Source organism: Prionailurus bengalensis, chromosome B3 (assembly GCF_016509475.1).
Source record: "Prionailurus bengalensis isolate Pbe53 chromosome B3, Fcat_Pben_1.1_paternal_pri, whole genome shotgun sequence".
Taxonomy (NCBI): domain Eukaryota; kingdom Metazoa; phylum Chordata; class Mammalia; order Carnivora; family Felidae; genus Prionailurus; species Prionailurus bengalensis.
The window spans coordinates 44,357,814-44,382,551 of NC_057355.1; the positions used below are offsets into that span (position 1 = coordinate 44,357,814).

The following is a 24,738-nucleotide window of genomic DNA, read 5'->3' on the forward strand; positions in this document are numbered from 1 at the left end:
AGTCTCTTATGGTTTGCCAGTCTGGTTTTTAGAAAGTTCTTCTGTCTACTAGGCAGGAAATCTCTCTCCCTATAATCTCTACCTATTGGCCCTACTCCTACCTTTCTTACGCTATTGACTATCTTTAATAATTTTGCAATTGGGAAAAACTGGAGCCAAGGTGGGGTCAGATAACTTGTACATCATGTCATAGCTACAAATGGCAGAACAGAGATTTAAATCCAGATCCGCCTCACTGCAAATCCCCTGTTCTTTCTATATGTCACCTAGCCTTTCAATCTAGGCAAGAGAAAGGCAGCCTGCCATCTAGCACGGGGGACAAGTCTAAAGACCCAACAAGGGGCGCCTGGGTGGCGCAGTCGGTTAAGCGTCCGACTTCAGCCAGGTCACGATCTCGCGGTCCGGGAGTTCGAGCCCCGCGTCGGGCTCTGGGCTGATGGCTCAGAGCCTGGAGCCTGTTTCCGATTCTGTGTCTTCCTCTCTCTCTGCCCCTCCCCCGTTCATGCTCTGTCTCTCTCTGTCCCAAAAATAAATAAACGTTGAAAAAAAAAAATTAAAAAAAAAAAAAAAAAAAAAGACCCAACAAGAGCGAGTGCAGAGGAGGGAGGGAAAAACTGGTGAGTGTGAGTGAGATGGAGGCGGGCAGGAGGACACCCCTCTCTGATTGGGGTTACACTTTCTTAAGCCAGGCCGACTCTGGTTATCTGACTATAACTCACATCCAGCTATTGACAGCTTTCCACCTGGTGACATGCTTAATGGCCCATGAAATTCTAGCCCTCAGGGCTCAAGCCTGATATTTATGGTTCCCCACATAAACCTAAAGTGGATTGTAAATGTATCTCTCTCAGATTTAGGTGACTAAAATGGCTGTTCGAAACTCTGGAAGGGATAGTCGACTTTATGGACATGATGTACCAACTTTAAAAAAGATTAGGGTGGGAGGAGGGTACAGAGAGCCGCTGCTCTCAGAAGCCTCCTGGAGTGAGAGCCGCCTTGTGTGCCTGAGGGTATTGATGTTATGGAAGAAGAGGGCCAGGTAGGGGGAGGCACATCAATTTTGTGCCATTGAATAGTCACACATATCGTATGATCAAAATCCATTGTGTTGTAATGAAAAAAGGGAAGCTGTTCAGCATAGGGAGCTTTTCCTAAGCTCCAAAGTAAGCCAAGTGGATATCTGTATAAATTAGGCACGTATGTAGTAGGAGATACCTAAATAGGAAGACTCTGCTTGTTGAAGATTTGTCCTTGCTAAAGTATGGATAACCTTCAGGAGACTGTCTCCAGAAGCAAGCGTCATTTGGTGTTTCTGTTTAGGTGTGTGCATCCTTCAGACTTGATGCCTCTAGAGCCAGCTGTTTCCTCATCTTCGGCTTCTCATGTGAACTTGCACCGTATGCAGGATGTGACTTAAATTTCACCAGCAAGTTCCAACATGCAGATTTTAAAAGGAATACTCCCATGAAAAGATGGGGACGTAGTAACAACAACCAAGTGACCACATTTCCCTCTACTGCATGCCCACTCCCCGTTCTAAATTCTTTAGTATTTTTTTCCAAACGTTTCTCTCTCTTCCCACCAGTCATAATGTGGGTTATTAGAAAGGATGTAGTTAGGAGCCGATCTGGCATGTTAGTAAGAAGTCCGGCGTGAGAGGCTCAAAGACCCAGGTTTGAATCTTAGCTTTCCTACGTACTATATTTACTGTGTAACTTGGGACTTACTGTCTGAGCCTCAGTGTTCTGATCCGTCAAATGGGGGTAAAAACACCAACGAAAACATTGTGAAAAGCATGAATGACACCAAGAACTAAAAAGTAATAGGTTTATAAAACAGGAGTATTGTTTGCCAAGGGGTGGTGTAGTTCCCCCTTTATTGCGGAAGAGAATTTGCTTGACCATTCAACTGTGCACCAAATCCTCTCCCCAGGGACCAGCAGAAAATGGCAAGCTTCTTCTGAGTGGAAACAGGGCTCCCCAAATAGACTCTCTGGTCTCCCAGTTTCACCCAGGAGAAAAGGCATTCTCCTAGCAGGCATGTTCACACCATGAGCAATCTTTCTCACCCTCTCTCAGTGGAATTCCTCTCTCCGGTTTTTGAGATATCCTGGCCTCAAGGACAGAGCAGTGGTTTGGAAACAAATTCAGATTTGAATGCATCCCCTCCCCCTTGCTGGGGGTGGGATTTCCAGGCTGCCTTTTCTGAAGATACTTTGTGAGTAACCTGAAGTCGTTATGCCCTCCTGAGGTCGATGTATAAAAGCCAGCGCATAAATAGGAACTAAGGCTGAAGTAAGCATAAATGTTCCCCCAACAACTTCAATAGAGAAAGGCTTGTTTGATCCTCTGGAAACTTCCTGAAACTGAGCTGAATATTTGTTTGTTTTGCGGTAGCTCCCTTTTTTTTTTTTTTTTTTTTTTTTCAAGCCTTGTAGTGCATGGCTGTTGGTTTCTCTGTTTAAAAGGAAAGTGCTCTTTCTCAGTAATGATGCTCGCGTTCTGAACTTGGCAATACCCACTTCTAAAGGCCATTTCATCATAAAGATAAAGTTCTGCTAACTCTTAGACCTCCACAGATAGAGGATGTGGCCAGTTACCATGACTTGTGCTTACCTCCCAAAGGGTGGCATTGGGAAGACACAGCCTAAAAGCGTGTGACAGAAAGTTTCTAGATTTATTTTCACATTGAAGATTTGACCCCGCTGGGGAAAATGTCAACATAAATGACGCTGCAAACAAAACCGTAGCATTCTGACCTTTTAATCACCAAAGACACAAAGACCCAAGTTAAAGTGAGTTTGCTATTCTGTTACTTTTCGAGGGCCCTTCTGGTAATTAGCACTGTTGTTTATTATTGGAATATTTGTGGAACTTCAGCTCCACGGATGCTCCGTCCAAATTAGACAGCCCAAGAACAATACGTGGAGAAAAACGCCCAGGGGCAAAGCAGGGGGATCATTTGCAGGAGACAGTGATAGTGGTGAGTCCTTCCTTTTGGCTTCCTTTCTGGTAGATGTGTATCAACACCATAAAACCAGCATATGATGTCGAGGTGACAGTTCCTAAGACAGAATGTTCTGATGTTGGAAGAGCTAAGAAACGGCATGTCAGGCCTGAGGTGCTTGGCAGAGTTTTCAGGTACATGTAGTGTTTTCCTACACCTTGTCTCCAAAACGCTAATGTTCCCTGGTGCCTGTGTTTCAGACCCCTCAAAGTGTGGGAGACAGCACGTAAGGCCATGACAGCAATGGTCAGATCCCATCTCTGTAGCCTGTGAACACAGGGGAAATTTGCCAGGTGTCAGATGTAAGAATCGTATATGCCATGGATTTTTTTTTTCCTGGAAGCAATTGGAAACCAACTTAGTGACACTTAAGTCCTTCACCTGCTGCATCACTGTAGCCAGTGGGTGTGAGCCAGAGTGGTACCAACAAGGGCCCTCATCAGAACAGCCGTGAGAGTTACGGGCTCTGGCTTGGAGTGGAATGTTATACTACGTTCAGAGTCATGGCAACTTGAACTTGGCAGCCATATCTGCTTCTGACATTACAAGTGCCTCACAGCCAAGTGCACCTGTGACGAGAGTTGACCTCAGAGTGGGATGTCGATTGAGAAACCTCTTTACTGTAGCTAACGATTCCTCTGGACTCCTTTTAACAGTTGGATGGTTAAGTAGTAGTTTAAGTGTTGGAATTAGCTGGCACTGCTTTTCGCCTCCCATATATTAAGTGTGAGATACCTATGGAATCGCTGAAAGCTTCCCCACCCCCAAATAAGAGGGGTGCTTAGAACTAAAAGGATGTTTTCATATTGTCTTTTGTTTCCATTATCAATGTATATAAAATTAACCCCATTTGAAATTGAGACACTTCCATGAAGTTAGTAATACGTTCTCTTTGCAAAAGGGCTATTTTTCAAAGGATTGTTCAGACCGTGTTTCGTGATAGACAGGTTCCAACGTATTTGCACCCCTCAGAACACGCTCCATTTGCTTTCATGTGTTGTGATTAGCTGTGCTTAATCCGTAGCATGTGGCATTTTTCTATAATAGTGCTTCTATAGAAAATTTTACTCCCGGCATGTTGGAGACAAGTTATAATGCTTTGGTTTTAAAAAAAAAATCTGTCCAACATTTCCAACGGCCACATTTTCCTAAGAAAATGATGTGTGAGTGCCTAAGGTTGAAGTTCCAAAAATTATTTTTGCATTTTCTTCAGGTGATTTTTTTTAATGTTTATTTATTTATTTTGAGAGATGGGGGTGGCGAAAGGGCCAGAGAGAGAGAGAGAGAGAGGAGAGAGAGAATCCCAAGCAGGCTCTGTGCTGTCAGCATGGAGCCCAACACAGGGCTGTGTCCCACGAACCGTGAGATCATGACCTGAGCTGAAGTCAAAGGTCAGATGCTTAAGCAACTGAGCCACACAGGTGCCCCCAAGTGATTTTTAAATGACATTGAGTAATGGTATTAACAGCGCATCTAATGTTGATGTAATTAGGATATATATCATATTCTACTAATACCAATCTTCTTTAATGTTTGTATATATTTAAAATAGCATGTGGTTTTACTGCCTATCAAGTTTCCCATTTATCTCCACCTCCTTCTGTGTTATATGTGGAAGGTACCTTCGTGTTGCATACAAATGAGACACTGTCATGCTTTCCAGTCTTCCATCCTTCCCTCTCTCTCCTCCCTCAGTCGGCCTCATGTTCAGTTAGCCAATCAATGTCAACGTTACATTTTCCCCTTTGGCCTACGTTCTCCCTCCTCCTTATATAAGCCTTGGTGGCCCCACACCTCTCCAAAGCCACCACCACACCTGGCTGGGCAGCCTGTAATAGCCGTCTCACACTTCCTCCTCCTCACCTGATGCATGTGGCTGACCCACCTGCCTCCAGGGTGTGATGCCAGGGATTCTGAAGACAGCTGGGGCAGGATGAGGGTATAGAAGAGGCGCTGTGTAAATAATGGTCACCTTGTGGCCTCTATTCTTCTCTCAGCAACAAACACAGCATATGACACGTGTTTTCTCTTTCTGAACAACTTTGAACTTTGAACATCCCTAGCACAGAAACAGCCTCTGTGATTAGAAAACCAAAAATGTGGGACTCCTGGGTGGCTCAGTCCATTAAGCGTCCGACTTCGGCTCAGGTCGTGATCTCACTGTTGGTGAGCTCAAGCCCCGCGTTGGGCTCTGTGCTGACAGCTGGGGGCCTGGAGCCTGCTTCAGATTCTGTGTCTCCCTCTCTCTCTCTGCACCTCCCCTGCTCGCACTCTGTCTCTGTCTCTGTCTCTCTCTCAAAAATAAATAAACATTAAAAAAAAAAAGAAAGAAAAAATGTAGTGGTAACAATATGGCTTTTTGGTAACAAACCACTTGTTCGGTGTGCTTTTCTGTCTCTCTCTTACCTTCTCACTCTTGCCTCGGGATTACTTGTCCTTTTGCTCAATCATCCAGCCAACAATTAGCAACAAAGCCAAGGCCCTGGCAGTGATGGAAACCCTGGACCTGCCAAGGTCTCCAGGTGCTGAGAAGAGAGGTAGGTGTCACAGAGCCAGGCTGAGTTGGGGAGTCGCTTTTGCAAAGGTTTACAAGACCCTCTTTTTGGGCTCAGGGAACCAACCGCTGTGGATTTGCTCACAAACATTGTGTCCCATCCGCGAACCTTGTTTCTGAGCAGATTTAAAAGTATAGGGACTGGGATAAAAATTGAAGGCCTCACAACACATCTGAGCATCAGGGAATCAGGGAGAAAGTCTTTGTAGTCAAGGAAACTGAGACCTAGAGGTAGCAAACTGTACACACAAAGTTGGCAGCAAGGGCCACAGAACGAACTAGAATAAAAGAAATAAGTGTGTGGTCCATTTCCCCGTCCGTACCAAGCGAGCCATTTTAGAATGAATGAGAATAGTAGTCGCATTTTTTCACTGGGTTCCTCTTCTAGGTCATAAACACTTCCTACCACAGGTTACTGAGCCCAAAAATAAATACGGGAAGAAAATTCTTTGCGTGTGTGAGGCACTTTGTATTTTCTGCCTCCTTCTCAATCCTTAATTAAGCTTTGCAGCCACCCTGTGAGGCTGGTCATTACCACTGGGTGAGGAATCGGAGTCCCACAGGAGCTATGTGACTTGCCCAAGCATACGAGCCAGACAGGCCGGGCAAGGTGAGACTCCCAGTTTCTGATGCCCACGCCCCATGTGCAATCCAGCCTCGTCACCCTGGGTCTTGGCACCGGGAAGAAGTAAACAAACAAATGACTATTACATTGCTTTTACTTCTGGGGAGCGATGGGTTCTTATTCAAAATAGGTACAAGGGGAAAAACAAATGGTATGTCACAGCAAAGCTGTTGGGGGAGAGAGGTGCAACTATTTAGGGGCTTGGGGTTCTGCTCTTCCTGAAGTTATGTGTCCCCCTCTAAGTTTCCCTTTGTTGCTCACATACCCAGGATTTATTCAGCAAAGGGGCCACATATCTTGCTGGCCAGTGGGGATTCCAAAGCAATACCATGAGGTCGACTCTGTTGTTTTCAGGTTCAATACCATGTAATACCATGTGATGTGTGCTGTAATACAGATATTTATGGAGACAGATGGGAGTCCGGAAGAAGAAAATTACCCTCCCTGGGGATCAAGGAACGCTCCACAGATAAAGTGACATTTAAATAGAACCTAAAGAAAGAAGCAGGAGTTTGCTAGTTGGAAACAAGGGAGAAGAGCATCCGGGCAACTATGGTAGAGGTGTGGTAAATTATGGCTTCAGAATCCACCCCCATATTCAAATCATGTTCCCTATAACCTTCAGTGTAAAACTAAAACACATAATAAGCTCAGCCCTCAACTCCAATGTCAGATTAGGTCTCTCTGTCCTTTCAGAAGTCTCTCACTGCACTTTCCCTGTATCGTACGGAAAGCCAGGACTTCTGAGAGCTCCGAGGTTTGGGAGTTTAAGGGGAAGGCACCCAGGGCTGTGTTTCCAGTCATCCCTGGCTCTGAATTGATGCACTCCACTGATTCATTTCCGTTCATTTGATGTCTTTTTTACAATATGTACATGTCTCTCTATGTATACACATATGTGCATATATACATGGATATATATGTACATACATACATATGCATATGTACACATGTATATGAAATTCACCTCCTACTTGATTTAAAAAAATCTATTTCACTGAACATTTTACTGGGGCGGGGGGGCGGCGGGGAAGGATGGGTAGCAAACAATGGATTTCTCTTACAGAAACATAAACCTCACATGGCTCCTGAGGGACATTCTTGTCACAGCCCTCCAGCCACCATAGGTGGACCACCATGGACTGTTTGCACTTCAGTCACACTGCCACATGCCCTCTTGTCTTCTGCCTTTGTCCCTTCCTCTACTCCTGTCTCTCCTCTCTGTCTCACCCTGAGGTTCCTAGTTTTCCCTCTCCCCCTCTTCTCTCTCCTTCCTCCCCTTCCCCCACAGCCCTGCTTTGTTCAGTTGAGTTGTCTCTTGGTTCTTATTGCCTGCATCTTCAAGGTCACCCCTTATCATGGAATTGCCCTAAGAAACACAGTTCTTTTCCTAAGAAAAATTTTGATATTACAGTGGTTTTAATTTCCATTTGTCTGTGTGTGACTCACCATATCCCTACACATGGCCTAGTCCCTGACAAGAAGTGGGCAATCAGTATTATCTGTTCTCTGAATTAGTTAATCGATTAAATAGTGCTTTTAAAAGATCTGTCTTATCTTGCTGTTTGACTATATTGTAATGTTGCCCTGAATGCTGGATATAAGGAGGTTTAACCACCTTAAAAAGACCGGCCCTGTTAGTCCCCATTGCGTGGTGATGCCCACCAGTCACTAAAGCCAGATTGCCGAAATACTCCAGAGGCCACATTTGTTAAGCCAAGCTGCTACGTGGGCAAGCCTGCATAAAGGCCAAGAATGGAAGGACATATATAAGCTGCAGAAGAGAGTTTGTCTGTTGGGAAAGAGGAAGAAAGAAGCATGGGAGCAGGCACAACCATAACATTTAGTTTCTTTTTAAAAGAGCCTAGGGTTGCCTGAGTGGCTGAGTTGGTTGAAAATCTGACTCTTGATTTTAGCTCAGGTCATGTTCCCATGGTCATGGGATTAAGCCCCATATCGGACTCTGCACTGAGCATGGAGCCTGCTTGGGATTCTCTCTCTCTCTCTCTCTCTCTCTCTCCCTCCCTCCCTCCCTCCCTCCCTCCCTCTCCCCCACTCATTCCCCCCCTCCCTCCCTCTCCCCCACTCATCCCCCCCTCCCTCCCTCCCTCCCTCTCCCCCACTCATTCCCCCCCCTCTCAAAAATAAAAATAAAAGCATTTTAAAAAAGAGCCCAAGTAGCAATTGTAAAATCTTGGAAATAAGGATGTACGTTTACCAAGTCTCTGCATTTTTATATGCTTTAAATATTTTGTAGTTTAAAAAAGATTCCAAAATTGCAAAAAAAAAAAAAAAAAGGAAAAAGGGAATCCCGTACCATAGATGCCCATTGAAATGGACCTGCTAATGAAGAGGTATTTCAAAATATGATGCTCTTCCAAGAAGAGAAGTATCTAGGGCCCTCAGCACCCCAAACAGGAGATTGCTCTCAACCACTGTTATCAGCATAAGACCAAAACCTCAAGATTCACAAGAAGTCTTTGTTGCTTGAGGTCTGTGTCTCTTACCACTGTTATGTGATTAAGCCGTGAAAGGCCTGTAAGGACTTCAATACGTGTCCACAGAAGCATTCAGGGGGGAGTCCCCAGTTCTTAGAACAGCCTGGTGAATTGTCCCCTCTTCTTACCTCACTCTCTCTGCACAGGGAATGTTACAAAGGACTTTAAGGAATTTTCTCAAAGTAGTCCCGTCCTTATGTCCTTTTCAAAGCAACATGGAAATGGTATGAAAATATATCAATAAAACAAAAAACATCCCGGTGGCTTCCCTGCTATTCTCATAACTTCCTGGGAAGGTGAGAAAAATGCACAGACATTCCTACAGCCACTTTGGTTACTAATAAGTCTCAGAGAAGCCTGTCACGAGGTTCTGTCCAAGTTGCCCCACACTGTCCTGAACCTTCCTTCTCAGTTTATTTATTTATTTGTTCCCATTCTAGAACAGCCAGCAAATGATTTCACACCTTTTTGTTTAGCTGCTAAAAGCAACACAATAACTCCCCTCAGGGCTGCCTCTGTGGGTTCCAAAAATAAAATGGGCTCATTTTCATGCTAAGCATGCAAAGGCTCGTAGGAATTCTAAAGAAAGGCAAAGGAAGGAAAGGAGGAGAAAAGAGGGGTCAGGCTGGGGGTGTTGCTGTGGAAGGTCAGCTTCTGCCTCCAGTTACCAGCTGCCCCTGCCAGAAGCGATAGGTAAAAATAACAGACCGTTCTTAGGCTACAAATTAAAAGGTGATCTAATTCAGCCCTGTACTCTCCAGCCTTATCGGCTATCCCTAAACCCAGGGTTATGCTTGGAACACAATCTTGTCTTTCACCAAGGATATAGAAGAGTAGTAGCCTCCTTCAGCTTTCCAGAGAAGAAATCTCTTGGGCAGGAAATAGCCAGTAACTTGCTTCCAGGTGAGAATATAAAATCACGGATCTATGAAATTCTAAGTTAACTTCCGAAACTCAAAGTTTTCTGGGCTTGAGCTGTTATTTAAACAGCACTCATCGTATCCCCCATATGTTACTGTTAGAACGGTATGTGATACAGATCACATAGTATTATTAGTCCCTGCTAGCCAGCCTGGAATGTGTGAAGAGATTTCCGTGAGAGCTTGCTGGAAGTGTCTGTGCTGCCCACCTGCAATAAGAGGAATCCTTGCTCCTCTGCCTGCCCCCAAATTTAAACATCCAGTGATGGTACCTGCTCGTTGTATTTACGGGCAGGCTTTTGCTTATGTATGAAGACAGACTGTTGGAAATTCTCTCCATTTGTTGAGTCAAAATCTGCTTTCCGGTAGCTTCTACTCATTGGTTCTAGATTTGTCCCATGGCAGATGCAGCACAGAATCTGCCATTTTATGAGAAACCTTCAAATATTTGACAACTGCCAGCCTTTACAATCTCCTCTCCTTTCACTTAAGCCTCCCCATTTTCTTCTGTTAACACGGTTTCCAGTTTCTTCCCTAGGATGTGATCCAGTTTGCACAGTGTCCCTCTTTTTTTTTTAATATTTATTCTTGAGAGAGAGAGAGAGATGGAGTGCAAGCAGGGAGAGGGACAGAGAGAGAGAGGGAGACACAGAATCCAAAGCAGGCTCCAGGCTCTGAGCCACCCAGGTGCCCCCACAGTGTCCCTCTTGTAACACAGCCCAGAAGTGGACTCACCTGCCCAGAGCACAATGGTATGAATACCTCCCTGAGCCGAAGAACATACAAGTCACAAAACCTGAGCTTACCTGAGCCATTTCTTTTAGCAGATGTGTTAGGCTGTGGAATCATATTCCCTTTCAAGATCTGTGAAGAAAGGATGTGCTAAGCCAACTGTAAATAGGATTGCTCAGAAAATCTAAATGCTACTTAAAGGAACACAATTTTTAAATAGTTTAAAAGGATCCCTTTACATACAAATACTCCACATGCAAATTATAAGTCCTTCTTATTTTTTTTTCGTTAAAGCAGATACCCAGAGTGCCTCCGTCTGGCAAACCTAATATAATTTTTTCTGTGTCGAGTATTTGAAAAATTTCTAAACTATGTTTCTTTAAAATTATTCTGGGATTCAGACTTTCTGTTCAAGGAATGCTAGAATCTTTTAGAAATGGAAAGGGCATAGAAAGACTGTCAAATCTAGTCACAAACTTTTAAGAAGATCTTACCACCTTATCTTATGTATTCATTCCTAATTCATTCACCAAGTGATTTCTGAGTACTTACTCTGCTCCATGCATTGTTCTAGGCTTATTCAAGATATGTAGATATAGATATAGATATATAGATATAGATATATAGATATATAGATATATGTAGATATAGATAGATAGATAGATAGTCCCCTTTGTTCAGAGTTTCCATTCCCAAGAGGAAAACAGACAAGCAAAATTTCACATAATTCTAGGTCATGATAGGTGCTCTGAGGAAAGTAAAATAGGCTAGGATAGACACACTAGGTGAGGAAAGACAAATCTTAGGAGGGACCACCTGCCCAAACTGTTGAAAAGGTTTCAACCGCTGCAGAAGCTGGAAGAAGCTTCTTCCAGGCTATGGAAACAGCAAAAGCAAAGTCCCCAAGGTAGAAACAAACTTGATGTGTTCTGGGAAGTGAAATTAGGCCAGTACAGTTGGAAAATATTAATAGAAGAAGAAAGTGATAGCAGATGGGAGTCAAAGAAGACAAAGATAAGCAGGGACTAGATCGCACAGAGCATCAAAGGCTGTAGTGAGAAGCTTGGATTTTATTCTAAGTGCGCTTGGAGGGCTTTAGATAGGGGAGTGGCATGATTTAACTTACTTTTTTTTTTTAAAGTTCTATCTACCTGCTGTGCAGAGACAGATTATACAGGGTTTAAAAACAGAGGGAGAGAAACTAGTCAGGAAACTATCGCAGTGCCCTGGCAAGAGATGACAGTGGCTTGTACTGGTGCGGTAGCCATGGAAATAGAAGTGGGTACATTCTGATTATATTTCAGAGGTACGACCAGTAGGACTTGCGAAGAGAAAAACCACTGGAGTCCCGGGAAGCTTAAGTGACTTGCCTAACAGGGAAGAAGGAGAAGGGCACCGAGCAAAGATGAGTACTTAGCTGTGCCATGTACTTCAGTCCTATCATTAGTCCTAATAACACTGTAAGAGAGATATTAGTTTACCTACGTTTTATATAGAAGGACCCTGAGGCTCAGAGTATTTCGGTAACTCCAAATCAGACATAGGGTCAGGTTAAGGTGGGATCCAAACTCAGGACTCTTTGACTAGGTATCTCATAGTATCTTCCCACTCTACCACATTGTTTTCCAAAGTGATGGCAGAGGGGGGACCTTGAGGGCAGACTCTGGGTTGGAGCTCCTTCTACACACCTTTTCTTCAAAGTTACTGATGCTTAATGAGAGCCACTACCGTCATTTGCTACAGATGCCCCAGTGTGCCATTATATTCAACCAAAGCTGAGATGCCTCTCTCCTCTTTCCATTCTTGCCCCCTTCCCTTGCAGCTCACAGCCTCTGAGTGGAGGTCCACTCCTCTCTCTGCAGTTTAACTGCCAGAGACACGAGCCCCTGGACCTGCCTCCCTTCCTGAGGAGCTGTAGCTGGAAATTGCTTGTGCAGGCCGATGACAACTTATCTATATTTAGCAGAAAAAGTGGTGGCAAGGATCTGTCCAGCTCAATTTTTTTTACAGTTTCAATGTTCAGAATCTCACAGACCATCTCTCCCGAAAGGCACATTGGCCCTGACAGTATCTGAGTGGAAGGAAGTTTCCTCCATCTCACCGGGTTATCCACTAGAAGCCTTGTTCCAAGAAATTACGTGGACGTCCATTCTAGAGCAAAGATGTGACATGCGCCGCGCTCCCCCACCCCCAACACCAACAGCTGCTGGCACTGTAGGCACTTTGATGACTTTCAAGTGTTACTCTAAGACAGGAAAACAAGCACGGAAGGTTTGAGGGGGAAATGGACTATTACATAATTGTTTATGTGTTTAAGTGATACGTACAGCGCTTGATTTTTATTGCTTTTCAATGTGGCATGGAAAAGAAATACAAAGTGCCGTTGATGGTTTAAGAGCAAAGATAAACTTGCCTGGGGTGGGGAGGTGAAAAAAGTGCAGCAGGTATTCTCAAGCGCTCGGTATGATGAAATCATTGCCACGGAGGCTGATTATCACTTATACTTAAAGTAACTTAATTCGAGGATGAGGCACAGTTTAGCTTTTCTGGAGCCAGACTAAACCAGATAGGGTATATTGTCCATGACTCTGACCCTCCTCACTGTTGGTCAGCCAGAGAGAATTATCTACTAATGAAAAGCAGAACGATTAAGAAGAGCAAAGAAAACAGGATAGTAGAGGCCGTTAAAGAAGAATGGGAATTTTCAAGACAGTGAAAGAGCGCCATTGGATCACAAAAAGGGAATTTACAGGGGAAAAGAATTGTGTCCAGGGAGCACTTACTTACACACAGCCCTCTACTTTCTGACACGCAAGATGTATCAATCCTTGGTTGTCAAGAGAAAGAAAACCTACTGTGAAAGGGTTTTTATTGGCTTTAGAAATAGAAATTTAAAAAAAAAAAAAAAGGTTTTTTCATACCTGCTTCAAGTCCCCAACTTCATTTTGGGTTAAATCTTATTCGGAGGAAAAGCACTTAGTTTAGAAATGTCCTGTCTCATTTTCACAAAATCTCTTCTAATGAGATGAGTTTTAGTGTTGCTATATTTACTAAGGAAGAGAGATGGAGAAGTAGAAAACCCACTTTCTGTACCATTGCACTTCTTGGGGCTAAAGCTTCCAATATTGTATTCCAGAAGTTAATTAATTAACAGACCATGATTAAGGGGGCAGGAAAAACGTATGGAATTTGGGGTAAAATGAAAACACAATTAAACTTTTAAAAAGAGAAAGAAAAAAGTCACCTAAAACCTCAACACTCTAAGATTTCACTGTTAAGCCTTAAAAAACAAAACAAAAGTATTTGGCACATCCTTTCTAGAACCTTAATGGGACCACTGTAATTCAGGCTTTCTCTCATGTATCATTTTGTGACAGTTTCTGGCAATTTTCTACAGGTCTATGGGTTGGTATCTTTACTGGTGCCCCAGAAGTCCAAGCAGAGGTGATCTTCTAGCATTAAATATCTTTTTTTTTTTTTTAATTTTTTTTTTCAACGTTTATTTATTTTTGGGACAGAGAGAGACAGAGCATGAACGGGCGAGGGGCAGAGAGAGAGGGAGACACAGAATCGGAAACAGGCTCCAGGCTCTGAGCCATCAGCCCAGAGCCCGACGCGGGGCTCGAACTCCCGGACCGCGAGATCGTGACCTGGCTGAAGTCGGACGCTTAACCGACTGCGCCACCCAGGTGCCCCTAGCATTAAATATCTTGATCTCCTCACTGGACATTTTCTTTGCTTGAGATGAACAAAAAGATATATAATTCTTCTTTTTTATATCACTGTTCCCTTGACTATCAAGAAACCAAGAGAGTCCTTCCTGATTTTCTGTGTCATAGCATGAGCTCCATCCTTCATAGACACAAGAAGAACTATATTTTTCAACTAAGACCTGAAACTTCAAAGGCAGACATCCTCTTTAAACAGTTTTCTTTGTATATCATCTTGGCCATCTTTTAAGGAATTCAGTGTAAGAGCTAAAAAGAACTTCTAAAAAAATTGGGGGTGATGAAACTACTGGCAAAAGAATAGGCAAAGATGGGGCGCCTGGGTGGCGCAGTCGGCTAAGCCTCCGACTTCAGCCAGGTCACAATCTCGCGGTCTGTGAGTTCGAGCCCCGCGTCGGGCTCTGGGCTGATGGCTCAGAGCCTGGAGCCTGTTTCCGATTCTGTGTCTCCCTCTCTCTCTGCCCCTCCCCCGTTCATGCTCTGTCTCTCTCTGTCCCAAAAATAAATAAACGTTGAAAAAATGTAAAAAAAAAAAAAAAAAAAAGAATAGGCAAAGAAATCAGTTAGAAAACCCCCAGATATAATATTGCGTATGTAAGAATAAACTGAAATATCTATATATGGAATACATAAAAAAACTGTAGGGACAAGTAGTCAGCAAGTGACCCTATGATAATTGTTAGCTTATCAGGAAAAGAATTATTTTTTATCATACCATATAACAAGATCTAGATAAAGAAATATTATTTTTCAGAAGTTAAATAGCTAAAAGAGTAATCTTTACATATTTATCTATTCTAGGTGGGTGAAGATTTTTCTGTACTTTAAAGCAATGGAAGAGGTCACTGAGTAAAGGGTCAATAAGTTGAAGTATAGAGTAATACAAAATTTCCGTGTGTCAAAAATAACCATAACAAAATCAGAGGCCAAAAAGCCAAATGATAAGAAAATGTATTTTTTTTTCCAAAATGGAGGCACAAATCACCTTATTATATAGTGTCTATATAAATTAATGAGCGTATCAGATAAAGGTCATGAGCTGACAATTCATAGAAGAGAAAATACAAATAGCTAATTATACAGTAAACAATTTTCAGCCTCACCAGTGAATACCAAGTTAAATAATAGGGACCTAACAAAGTAGCAAAGATTTTTAAATTCCATTAGTCAGTGCAGTCAGAGTTTCAGGAAGACACTGATACACTGTGTTAATACAAATTAATACAACGTTAAAAATGATTACACTCTTTGATCTGGTGTTTCTCCTTCTATTAGACTATTCTAAGGTATTGATTTAAGGGGTGCCTGGGTGATTCAGTGGGTTAAGCATCCGACTCTTGGTTTCAGCTCACGTCATGATCTCACCATTCCTGGATCGAGCCCTGCGTCAGTCATAGCTGTCGGCACCGAACCTGCTTGGGAGTCTCTCTCTCCCCCCACCTCTCTGCCCTTCCCACATATGCATGCTGTCTGTCTTTCAAAATAAATAAGTAAACTTAAAAAAAAAAAAGAAAGAATTTGAAAGGCTAACATTTATGCATACACATTAAACGTTAATTTAGGTATGCCCTAAATGTCCAAAATTAGGAAAATTATTAACAAATTATAGCAGAGTCATATGATGAAAAATTATACTGCCATTAAAACAATATTTAAAGAATTAATAATGGCATGAGGAAATACTTTTGATGGATTGAACAAAAAATGGTGTGTGAAATTCTCTGTAAAGAATGATCTCAGTTACATGAAGATAAATCCTAGGAAAGAATACTGGAACCATTCTTAACTGTGGTTGCATTTGACTAACAGGATAAGATTTGGTGATGTTTCTGCATGCTTCTTTTAACGTCTTTCTAAATTTCAAATTTTCTACCATGTGTATGTATTATTTTTAGAACCTTATGAAAAGAAAGAAAAATTGAATGTGAAGGGGTTTAGAGCCTGCCACCCTAAGACATGCCATTCTGGGGCAAGGCTTATTTTGAGCCTCAGTTTGACAACTGAGGAGAAACAGACTCAGGACAAATTCTCTGGCCTCCCCCTCTCTACCAGGAAGGGCTGGAGGATTCTTAAATTTTTTTTTTTAATGTTTATTTATTTTTGAGACAGAGAGAGACAGAGCATAAACGGGGGAGGGGCAGAGAGAGTGGGAGACACAGAATCAGAAGCAGGCTCCAGGCTCTGAGCCATCAGCCCAGAGCCCGATGCGGGGCTCGAACTCAAAGACCATGAGATCGTGACCTGAGTTGAAGTCAGACGCTTAACCGACTGAGCCACCCAGGCGCCCCTAAGGGCTGGAGGATTCTTAACCACCAGAGACTATTCTAGCCTCTTATCAGCCCAGAGTCTGCACCAAAGGAATCTAAATAACAAACCTTACTAAAAACAATCTTTATCTTCCTTCGGGTTCCCCTCATTTATCTATCTTCCTACAGTTTGCCGCCCCTAGAAGTCTAAAACCCTTTTCCTTCGTCTTGTCACTTCTCTACAGGTGTATCTTTCTTTGAGTTATTCCTCATTAAGTATTCCACGTGTTGTGTGCTGCATGAATCAATGAACTTGCTTGTTTTTCTCTCATCTCCTGTCCTTTGTCAATCTAATTTGCAGGAATGAACCCAAGACAGGTAGAAGAAAAAGAAAAATTTTCCTCCCCTACAGACTTCTACAATGATGATGATGATGATGATGATGATGATGATGATAATAAAAGAACCAATGGTAGGCATCCTTCTCCTTCAGCAGCTTCAGACTGCCTTCTACTTGATGGCAGGCCTAGTTGGATACCTCCAAGCCCATAGAAGCACTAGTATGTACTATGAGTCAGCTTACTCAAAAGGGCAGATTGCTAGGTGTTCTGGGGGAGAGGGTGGATAGCTATTGCCCTTCTTCTTTTTCTTCTTCCTCCAGGTTTAGTTTCCTCTTCTCTTTCTTCCCTTCTCCCATACTTGATCCAAGTAAAAGCCAGGAATTATGAGCACCGTACCTCAACTCCTTTCTCAAAGTGGTGACGTAGGGTTGCTTTCGTCTCTTTCTCCCAGTCTGATAAGATAGACCTGAAAAGGAGAAGAACACAGGTTTCCTATGTGGGTAGAAGGAATGGTCTCTGTAAGGAATTGGACAAGCTTCTCCAACCCTCTTCTTGTAGACTGCATCTGGATATGCACCGAACACACTTCCTGAAGGAGTTTATCCGAGAAACAAAGGGAATGTTTAACCTGAACAAAAATATTTTGGTATTTCACAAGGGTAACTCTTAAGGCGACAAACCCCGTGACTACTAATGCTACCACACCACAACCTCTAAGTGAGGCAGATCTGAAAATAAAGGCATTAAGAATGCAGTCTTGCCTGGAGTTGACTCAGGCAGAGAATAGAAGACGCAAAGGCTCAGAATGTGTCTCCAGCCAAGTCCAAGGTTTAATTTTGTTCTGTTGAAATTAAAAGCAAAATGCAGGGTATACTTTCCCTAACTCATTTGCCCTAACCATTTCAAGTGTGTTTCTGTTGCCGAGGGAATTGAGGGCCAAGTCTCTGATTCATTTCCCCGATGCAACAAAGCATCCTTGGGAGAAAGCGTCACTGTCTTCCGCATGCATTTGCAAAGCCCTTTAAAGTGTTCTTTCGAAACCCTTTAAGTCTCATAGCTGTATTCTGATTGCAGAAAGCACATTTTAAATCAGTAGAGGCAAATGGAATCAAAATCTATCAAGAAACGCCTTTTTAAGGATGATAGCTTCCTCCAGTTTAATTACTATATTACTAATTGTGGCTATTTTCTTCTTTTTTCTTTATACCTAGAATCCAGAAACTAGGAAAATCTAGCTTTTTCCTCTCTCTCTCTCTCTCTCTCTCTCTCTCTCTCTCTCCTCTCTCCTCTCTCTCTCTCTCTCTCTCTCTGGATTTGAAGCTCTCTTTTCTTCCGTCTCCCCAACAACAACAAAAAAATGTATTCTCGTCAGGCTAAAACACATAATTCAGCAATATGCCACCATCACCCTAAGGTTTAATGTTCTTTCCACTGAAAATAAGTAAAAATAGCAAATTGTCCTCAAACTTGGTGGTTCGGAAGAGAAGCACGTGGGGAGAGGATAACCTCACAGCTATCTTTAAATTGCAATTTGAGGGCCACAGTTATTCGCACTCTTCCCTTGCCCTGAGGCTGCACACCCCGATGCGCAGTGCCATGGTCATGCTCGTGGCTGCTTGGTCTGGGTGACAGAAACCATTAAAGACAAGCACAGGGCCCCGCTGCCCTTCGTGGGTTTCATTAGCTTACTTGTGTCGGAGGAAAACGGCGTCTGAAGGGCTCTGGACTCGCTAACCAAAATGTTAATGGCTTAAAGACAGCGAGAAATTAGTTAGTGAGATGTTTATCAAGTACCTGGAACAAGAGTTGACTTTCTGTGAAACATCACCCTGGACTCGAAGCCAAAACCTCTCTCTTGTCTTCACTTGGACCTGAAAAGAATAATCGTGTCAGAATTAGTAAGGCAAACAACAGCAAGTGAGGAATGAAAACAAGCTGATATTAAATAGAGCTGAGGGCAAAATACCTGAGCTTCAGTCATTACAGAAGGGGTGGGATTTAAGAAGTTAAAAAAAAAAAAAAATGGTAGCACTCCTTCTGAATGCGACTGTCTGGTGGCTTTGAATCTCTCAGGCAGGACTCTGAGGGGTTGCAACTGGGAGGTGATGTTAACTGGCCTCCTTAGAGTTCAGGTTGAAGTGATTTTTAATGGGAGTGTGTGTTTCATATCTTTTTTTTTTTTTTATTAGGTAAGACAAACAATTACAATTTAAAACTCTGTCATTACAGGGGTGCCTGGGTGGCTCAGTCAATTAAGCCTCTGACTTTGGCTCGGGTCATGATCTCGTGGTTCACGAGTTCGAGCCCCACGTCAGGCTCTGTGCTGACAGCTCAGAGCCTGGAGCCTGCTTGTCTCCTTCTTTCTCTGTTCTCCCCGTCTCACACTCTGTCTCTCTCTCTCTCTCTCTCAAAAAAAAATAAACCTTAAAAAAATTAAAAAATAGGGGCGCCTGGGTGTCTCAGTCGGTTAAGCGTCCGACTTCAGCTCAGGTCACGATCTCGCGGTCCGTGAGTTCGAGCCCCGCGTCGGGCTCTGGGCTGATGGCTCGGAGCCTGGAGCCTGTTTCCGATTCTGTGTCTCCCTCTCTCTCTGCCCCTCCCCCGTTCATGCTCTGTCTCTCTCTGTCCCAAAAATAAATAAACGTTGGAAAAAAAAATTTAAAAAAAAAAATTAAAAAATAAAAAACTTTGAAGTTTCCCTGGTAAAAAGTCTTTATATGTGTTTCTCAAGAAGAAACTATATACAAGACTTGGGTTGGGAAGTTGATTTTAATCATGATTTCTGTTAATCTCAGCAACTTCACACGATTCTCCACTTTTACACTAGAGTTTTTCCTTGTGTAAAATGGGAAGGATGATAGAAAGTCTGAACTTGGGGACTTGCCTTTTGGCCTGCCCAACGACGCCTGCCTTTTGGCCAATACCCAACTCTTTTCGGCCAGGATCACACATTCTGCCAGTTCACAAGAGCCAGAATTACTCATAACTACTAATTACTTGTAGTGTCAAAGATCTCTGGATTCTCTGATGAAGGGGCTTTAACTTCAATGTCATATTATCCAATTGCTAAGCGTTCTTTTTACGGACATAGGGACGAAGAGCACAGAGATCGGGCTGTGCATCAAAGGAAGGTTGGAAAACTTTAGAGAAAGGTTTTCTGTGTATTCTAAGTGGAGGAAGTGCTTCGTGGTCTGACAAAAGTCACCTAATATTTCCACACAATTAATAAGCTTCTCCGAAATGAAATACTTAAATTAGATGGTAATATAAGGTCATCAAAAGTCGACCTTCTCTTTCCTTTACTTGAAAGTGCTCTGTGGTTCTCTCCTAGCAGCACAAACCTGTGTGATGTGTGATATTGGTACTGTCATTTTACTGGGGCTACCACGGCATCACCTGGTCTGGGTGTTCTCAGATCCCAGGGCCTGCACATCATTGGGATGGAGTTTTCACAAAACCGATGACTATACATCGGAAGGCTGCCAACTTTCTGTAAGAAGCATTGCCCTTTTGGGGCACCTGGGTGGCTCAGTCACTTAAGGATCCCACTCTTGATTTAGGCTCAGGTCATGATCTTACCATTCATGAGACTGAGCCCCAGGTTCTGCACTGACACCATGGAGACTGCTTGGGATTCTCTCTGCCCCTCCCAGTGGTCTCTGTCTCTCTGTCTCTGTCTCTGTCTCAAAAATAAATAAACATTAAAAAAAAAAAAAGTACTGCCCTTTATTCTAAGAGTGTGTCCTTCCTACTTTGGAGATGCTCAGATGTTACTTTCTTTTATGAATTAACAATAATTGAAAGTGGCAGTGTGGTATTTTTTAACATTTTATTTGATCAGATTTAAACTTGGCAACAATAAATATATTAATCTTCTCACAGTGTCACAACTTTCTTTTCTTTTTACATTTTACTGGTCTGTAAAACCCAAACTCTGGAAAACATCAGTCTGTGTCTCGTTCTGTCTATATGGTAATAGGGAGGATGCAGATAATTGCCATTTTCAACCCAGTATATCACATTCCTTTCCTACTAAAACGTGTGTCCCAGCCAATGATAAGTAGGACACCCAATGTGGTTGAACTGTATTTCTGTCTCTACCCTCCACCATAGGGGTTCCTAAAATTAAGCAAGTCAAAGGTCAAAAAAGGAGTCAGAGGAAAAAAATAATCTGGACAACAAATGAACTGGCTAGTTAATGCAGCCAGTGTCAAATGACAAGAATAAAAGCATGTTCCATGCAATATTTGGAACACACTTACACTAACGAATTATTGTTTATTTTTAATTTAAATTTAACTGGATTTTCTGTAGTTTATCTGGCAATCCTATATCCAAGATTATATGACCCTTTAGAAAATACATAGGTACTCTATCATCTAAACATTTCACATTTAGATATGAAACCTAGACAACATAAAGACAACTAAAAGAATATTTTAGTAATAGCCACTTACATGTATTTCATGAATAGCTATTTATAGGGAGAGGCTACTTCAATTCATATTTTATTACATACGTCGTTCCTTTTTTATTTTAAATGTTTATTTATTTATTTTGAGAGAGAGCGTGATAGAGTACTCACGAAAGCATACCAGCCTTCAGTTGAATCAGGAGAAGAGTAAAAGAAGTTACCTTGCTCCCAGTTGGCTGACATTATGAATGAGCTGATACACAGTGTTTACAAGTAGTTCCTGCCAAGCCACTCAGCTGCCCACTTCTGAGCCGGCTGCTCAGGTGATGCAGAATAGTTCCCTCCAACCCTCTCTGATGTTTCAGGATCAGAAAGGTTGTGGGTGGGAAGTAAGGAGGAAAGCTAGGATCCTGTGAAATGCTCTTTGATGGACTCAGCTTGCAGCCAACGCAATTGTTCTTTGTTTCTTACTTTTCCTGCCCGTGGTAAAACTGACACAAAGTTTAAAAGTCTACATTTTTCCCCCCCACCATGCTACCTGGCAAATGTAGATTTCCTCACCTTAGCTTGAAACAAAAGTAATAATAAAACTGTCAAGTAGCACTAGTAACCTCTCTGGGTGATATTTGCAGGGAAATTACTTTCCATCTACAAAGTTGACACCTATTTTCTGTTAGGGAAATGAATTTAGATGAGCTCAAGATTGGCAGGGAACTAGGAGTCTAGGTCAGATACCTGGTGTGCCTTTCATTACAATGAATGTGAATGTGCGTGGTGTTTTGTTTTATTCTCCCCCTCCCCCCCGCCGCCACCTCAAGGTTGTTGCAAAAGTAACGCGAGGGGGGAAAGATACGGTGAACAGTGTTCATAGATTCGAATAAATGGAGACTAAAGATCAAAATGTAGAACCGGAGCCGATTTTGTGGTCAGTCCTCAGATGGGCTGCTTAGGGTTGTCATGGGAAGCAGTGTTAGGTCTCACCAGGCTCAGGCGCAGTCTACCAGACTGACTCTGGGCAGGTTATGTTGTCCTCTGGACAGCAGGTTCCTTCCTTCTCAAATGAAGGGACTACATAGGCTAATACTAATATGGCCCCTTCTAGCTCTGACGCAAGGAGGCACAGGGGAGAGGACGAATTTTGGAGTTACCAGCTAGTGAACAGAACTCATCCACTTACCCTCTGGGGATTTGAAGACTATATTTTTGAAATAACAGACTTGCTCTCTGATCTCGTGTGCTGACCTTCCAATGTACAAGTGCAATCATTCTTTACGCCTTCCTCTGCCCAGCCCTGTCTTGTCAGAGAAAGATCAGTTGGACCGTGTTCTTGGTCTTCCTGGGAACCTTGTGAGCTCTGTCACAGACTGTCCCTCTGGACTCCCATACACACAGGTCACTGTTATCTTTCTTTTTCAAAGCTGTTACTTAGGTTGGATGAAAAATAAGCAGAGTTCAACCATCATAATTATTTACACGGGTACACAAAGACGACACGTCCCATGTTTTTTGTTTTTAAATCATACTCTGGACTCTCAGAGTTTCTTTGCCATGTGCTTTCCAGGCCTTTTCCCCCTGAGCTTATTCCAGTCACAATCTGTACGAAACACTGCACTGGTCCGTGTTTTGAAATTGAATTTGGATGGGAAAATACATACTTTTCAAGGTCGGCGGTGTATACACAGATTCTTTCCTTTGTAACCATGTAGGAAACATGGTGGAAAATAAAGATTTCTATGGGATCCTTTCCATTCTGAGCCCAGAATGGAAACAATTGCATTCTTCTAGATTTCCTCATGCTTCCGAAGATGGCTGTCCTTTCCTAGTATGAAATCCTATCGAAAAATCCAAGTGTTCACCTTCCGTGTTGTCCACAGTGTGCTTTTTTCCCTCGCGTTTGTGCCAACACCAGAGAAGTTCATTGGGGTACCTCCCTGGCCTCTCAGGAGCTCTTGTGTTGTTCTAATTCATGGGATACAGTCTCAATTTATGCAGACATTCCTCCAGCCCCTCCCCCTTCCTTGACCCTAGTTTTCCCTTATTCCCCATTCTTTGTCCTATGAACCCTTGTTGCCCTCCCCAAGGTGGAAAATTACTGGACAACCTCTACCTCTGTGCAGCCCACACCTCGAGCATTGGCCTTTGCCCAAGTTATGCCACCCCGTTTGAGATCACCTGACACCATTGTGATCAGTCTCATGACCTGGCAGCATCCCACCTGCCTGCCTGGTTCACTCTTGCTCCATTCAAGTGCCTCTTACCAGCAGGTGCTCATGCGTCTTCTTGTCACTCAGGCTCATCCAACACCCACCCTTTTATTCATTCAACAAGATAATTCAAGTACCTCTGTTTGCCAGGGAATGCACTCTGCCAGAGTAACTCAAAATTCACTACTTGTCCTCAAGGAGCTTGGACTCCAGGGAGGGAGACTGACAATAAAGGGAACGATGAATCATCGGAAACATTGAGAAAAGTTGTGAAGAAAACAGACAAGATCTCTGGACACAGTGGCAAGTTGAGCCTATTTTGGATAATGTCATCTGCAGAACTCGCATTTAGCCCTGCACCTAAACAATGAGAAGACATCAGCCATGGGGAAAAGAGGAGTTGGAGGTGTCTCTCAGGTTTTGGGCTCAGCATGTGAGCAGACTCTAAGGCAAGAACCAGCCTGGTATGCTTGAAAACTGAAAAAAGCCTCTCTAAATCCTCCCCACTTTTCCAGGGCCTTCCTTCACATAGATCTTTGCTGACTGCACCCACTCACCCTCGTTAGTCCATCTCCTGAGCTGTTGTAGGTCATTCAGTTCCACTTATTTGACACTTGTTTGCATGTTGCCTTTTATTATTCATCTGTGTGGAAGATCTTTACAGAACTTGAGGTCCATACTTCATCTCTCCAAAAGCATCAATCAGGGTTCTGTTTATATAGGAGGTACCAAAGAAGCACTTGAATTTAATTCAGTTCAATAACCATTAATCAAATGCCTGGTCTACACTAGGTGGTACATGCTAAGTATTTAGCTCAGGGCTAGTGTTTAAAAATAAATAAACCCCAATCTAGCCATGAGAAAAAAAAAACATCAGATAAACCCAAACTGAGGGGTATTTTACAACATACCTGCTCAGTATGACTGAAAGCTCTCAAAGTCATCAAAAACAAAGTTCAAGAAATTCTCACAGACCAGAGAAGGCTAAGGAAACATGACAACTAAATGCAATGTGGTACCTGGATGACATCCTGGGACAGGAAAAAGACGTTAAGGAAAAATGAGTGAAATCTGAATGAGCTATGAAATTTACTTAAGTGTCACATAGCCATGTTGATTCCTTAGTTGTAACAAACATACTATAAATCTATAAATCTGAAATTATTCCAAAATAATTTGTTTAAATTAAAAACGAATGAACAAATGACCAAGCCATGGTCCCTGCCTCTGTGAGTTTACACTCCAGTAAAGAAAACATATATCTAAATAAATATTGGCAGCACAGCATGGTAACAGCAACAACAAAATTACATGCCGAGTACAGAAGGAGCCCACATGAGGGCATGCTGACCTCTGAGAATTTAGGGAAGGACTCACTGAGGTGAGAGGGGAATGCCTGGAGCTAGGTTTTGAAGGATCACTAGGAGTTTGAAGAACTAGGAAGACAAGCCTAGAAAAGATTGATTCCGG

General features: G+C 42.7%; 1 protein-coding gene across 1 annotated transcript in view; it reads left to right on the forward strand.

Annotated features, from left to right (window-relative positions):
• The window catches only part of RORA (RAR related orphan receptor A), a 719,056-nt gene that overhangs the window by 556,025 nt on the left and 138,293 nt on the right, over window positions 1-24,738 (forward strand). The window lies entirely within an intron of this gene.